Source organism: Balaenoptera acutorostrata, chromosome 14, assembly GCF_949987535.1.
Source record: "Balaenoptera acutorostrata chromosome 14, mBalAcu1.1, whole genome shotgun sequence".
NCBI lineage: Eukaryota > Metazoa > Chordata > Mammalia > Artiodactyla > Balaenopteridae > Balaenoptera > Balaenoptera acutorostrata.
This window is the reverse complement of record NC_080077.1, coordinates 88252565-88256925: the sequence shown is the minus strand read 5'-3', so window position 1 is coordinate 88256925 and position 4361 is coordinate 88252565. Positions and strand designations below refer to the sequence as shown.

General features: G+C 48.9%; 1 pseudogene; it reads right to left on the bottom strand.

Moving 5' to 3' along the window:
• Nucleotides 1-419: 419 nt before the first annotated feature.
• On the bottom strand, nucleotides 420-1330 carry LOC130704727 (chitinase domain-containing protein 1-like; annotated as a pseudogene).
• Nucleotides 1331-4361: the final 3031 nt, after the last annotated feature.

Below are 4361 nucleotides of genomic sequence, written 5' to 3'. Positions count from 1 at the left end.
ATCATTTCTCAAAGTTTTTAGTAAGATGATGTGAAGAATTTCACATGTATTTTCTCAGGTGGAGATCCTATCCATGCTCTCTCCCCAGAGCAGAGTCTGAGTCAAAGATTCCACTGCAAGTGTTTTATTTTGGAGGTAATCCCAGGAAACATCAGTAGGAGAGAGAGGAAGTGACACACAGCAGAAAGGAGACCACTGCAGACTGTATGATGAATAGGCTCCCACTCTGGGTCACTGGGAAACAGAGACTGGACTGACCACCCCACAGAGTCGTCCCACACAGAGCTGGGGAGCTGAGGTATGTATCCTCCAGCTTCTATATCCATCAGCACTTGAGACATGTGTCCAGAGATGTTAACAGCCTGGCGCTTCCTTAAGAGGAAGCTTTTGGAAAAGCACACTCTGGCCCCAGGCCGGGCCTACTGCATGTCATAGAAGGAGTCCAGGCACTGGCCCATCTCCCAGATGGACACCCCGATGTCCAGCTCCCTGGCCAACTCCAGCCCCAACTGCAAGGTCTTCAGCGACAGGTAGAGGACGACTTGCTTCCTTCTTGGCTTTCCTTGTACTAGAAAAAGTACTCTGCGGCCTGGCTGTCCCACAAGATCTGGGGCTCGTGGTCCTTCAGCATATGGATGTACCTGGGAGAGGCCGGGAGTGGGTGTGGAGAGGGTGGAAGCAGAACGTGGGGTGTCATCCCCCCATGGTCTATAGAGTGCCAGCAGCATGCTGGGCTGTGTGGGAGGGTCACGTGTGTAGCTGGACACGAAATGCCAGGAAGCAGGACAACAGGGTGAGGTCTGGAACTCTTGGGCCAAGGCTGCAGCAGATGGGTCCTCACTGGCCCCAATGACGGGCTCCCTCATCCATGGAGACCGAGTAGTCCACGCCGTAGAAGCTGCGCACCAGCAAGATCTTGCTTCGCCACTTGGACTTGGGGACCAGGACCTGACACAGGCTGGCAACCAGGACAGCGGTGCATTGGGGCCAGCCCGCTGTGCCTATCAGCGCGAGGACTGACACAGGCACCAGCTGCTCAAACTCCTTGTGTGTGGACATGCCCAGCTTGTTGGTCCCAGGAGCGATGGTGAGCTGGATGACCAGGATGGCCTGCAGCTGGCCCTGATGCAGTGTCTCTGCCATGTGGCTGAGCATGTGAATGAGGCCCCTGCTGGGGGGTCAGCCCAGGATTTGAAATGCTTCAGGATGTGCTGAGGGCTGTGCTGCATCCGGGAAGTGCCTCCAGGTGAGGACATGGGGGCAGCTCCACCGACGAGGCCTTGTGCTGAGGGGGCACTAACCTTGCACTCCAGGGAATGATGAGTGCCATGGGGTTTGGACAGTGTGCCAAGAGCATCTGCTAGAGCTCCCATTTTTTTTAAAGTGGATTTACTCAAGGTCTGTGGCGACAAAAGAAAAGCTTTCAGAACTCTGTTGGTTCCATCCTCCTTTCTTCTCCCTTAGACAGCACAGGTTGCTATCTGCTTGGTCAATTGCAAAGTATAAGATATGTCACCTTTGTGAATAGACAGGAGCCCAGGCTTGCAAAAATTGTGTCTGTATTTGCAGTTGTCTGTGAAATTCTCCTTTACCTTTGCTTTAGGTCCAGCCGAAGAACAGCTTAACAATATTGACCTCTTCTTTGTAAAGACTCTTAAACTAACAATTGCTTCCGGTCCTTACACCATTTTTCTAACCCAACAGTGATAAGTAAACAAGATTTAGATATTGTGTTAGTGGGTGGGAGATAGGATATTTAATTTTATGTGTCAACTTGGCTGAGCTATGGTACCCAGTTATTTAATAAAACACTAATCCAGATGTTACTGTGAAGTTATTTTGCAGATGTGGATATCAGCTAAATTAGGTGACTTTAAGTAAAGAACATGACCTTCATAGTGTGGGTGGGCCTCATCCAGTCAGCTGAGAGTCTTAAGAGCAAAAACTGTGGTTTCTTGGAGAAAAAGAAAGTCTGCCTCAAGGCTGAAGCATCAACTCTTGTTTGCCTGCTGGCTTGCACTACACATTTGCTGAAACCTTGCATTTGAGTATCAGGAACTGGTCTATCTAACAAATAAGATGGTATTTTCCCCCATTATGTTATTGATACTTATTATAGCAACCCCAGAAATCACATAACAAAAGAAGTGATTCAGACAGGTGATTTAGGTAGTATTTGAATTTCAAGCCAAATCTAATATTACCAAAATGGTACCTTAACTCTTAGTAGACCCATGTTTTTTGAAACAGTTTAAGAAATCAGCCCTAACCACCTACTACTTCAGTAATGAAGACCAACTTGACTAATATTGATTATTACCTTGGGTGTCCAGGGCACATTCACTGCTATTATCCCATTTGAGCATAACCATAGTTTATTATTTATCTATTATAACAGATATATTATTAATAGGGAATTATCATATGGTTTAACTTTATTTAATAATTATTACAGGAGGAGATTCAAGATGGAGGAAGAGTAAGATCACTTTCCTCCCCACAAATACATCAGAAATACATCTACATGTGGAACAACTCCTACAGAACACCTAGTGAATGCTGGCAGAAGACCTCAGACCTCCCAAAGGCAAGAAACTCCCCACGTACCTGGGTAGGGCAAAAGAAAAAAGAAAAAACAGAGACAAAAGAATAGGGACGGGACCTGCACCAGTGAGAGAGAGCTGTGAAGGAGGAAAGGTTTCCACACACTAGGAGCCCCTTCACGGGTGGAGACTGCGGATGGCAGAGGAGGGAAGCTTCGAAGCCACGGAGGAGAGCGCAGCCACAGGGGTGCAGAGTGCAAAGCGGAGAGATTCCCCCACAGAGGATCGGTGCCGACCAGCACTCACCAGCCCAAGAGGCTTGTCTGCTCAGTCGCTGGGGCGGGCGGGGGCTGGGAGCTGAGGCTCAGGCTTCGGTCGGATCGCAGGGAGAGGACTGGGGTTGGCGGTGTGAACACAGCCTGAAGGGGGCTAGTGCCCACAGCTAGCCGGGAAAAAGTCTGGACCTGCCTAAGAGGTAAGAGAACAATTTTTCACGGTGCGTGAGGAGAGAGGATTCAGAGTGCCGCCTAAACGAGCTCCAGAGATGGGTGCGAGCCGTGGCTATCAGCCTGGACCCCAGAGACGGGCATGAGACGCTAAGGCTGCTGCTGCCACCACCAAGAAGCCTGTGTGCGAGCACAGGACACTCTCCACACCGCCCCTCCAGGGAGCCGGTGCAGCCCGCCACGGCCAGGGTCCCGTGATCCAGGGACAACTTCCCCAGGAGAACGCACGGTGCGCCTCAGGCTGGTGCAAGGTCACGACGGCCTCTGCCGCTGCAGGCTCCCCCCACATCTGTACCCCTCCCTCCCCGCGGCCTGAGTGAGCCAGAGCCCCCCAGTCAGCTGCTCCTTTAACCCCGTCCTGTCTGAGCAAAGAACAGACGCCCTCAGGTGACCTACATGCAGAGGCGGGTCCAAATCTAAAGCTGAAACCTGGGAGCTGTGCGAACAAAGAAGAGAAAGGGAAATCTCTCCCAGCAGCCTCAACAGCAGCAGATTAAGTCTCCACAGTCAACTTGATGTACCTGCATCTGTGGAATACCTTAATAGACAATGAATCATCCCAAATTGAGGAGGTGGACTTTGAGAGCAATGATATATATATATTTTTTCCCTTTTTCTCTTTTTGTGAGTGTGTGTGCATATGATTCTTTGTGTGATTTTGTCTGTAGAGCTTTGTTTTCACCGTCTGTCCTAGGGTTTAGTTTCAGCACTTGTTATCATTGCTGGATTTGTTTTCTGGTTTCGTTGTTCTCTTGTTTCTTTCTTTCTCTTTTATAATTACTTAAATTTTGTTTTAATAACTATTTTTTTATTTTTTATTTTAATAGCTTTTTATTTTATCTTATTTTATCTTATCTTTTTCATTCTTTCTTTCCTTTTTTCCCCCTTTTATTCTCAGCCATGTGGATGACAGGATCTAGGTGCTCCAGCCAGGCATCACAGCTGTGCCTCTGAGGTGGCAGAGCCAAGTTCAGGACATTGGTCCACCAGAGACTTCCAGATCCACATAATATCAAATGGCAAAAATCTCCCAGAGATCTCCATCTCAACGCCAAGACCCAGCTCCACTCAACGACCAGCAAGCTACAGTGCTGGACACCCTATGCCAAACAACTAGCAAGACAGGAACACAACCCCATCCATTAGAAGAGAGGCTGCCTAAAATCATAATAAGGTCACAGAAACCCCAAAACACACCACCAGATGTAGCCCTGCCCACCAGAAAGACAAGATCGAGCCTCATCCACCAGAACACAGGCACTAGTCCCCTCCACCAGGAAGCCTACACAACCCACTGAACCAACCTTAGCCA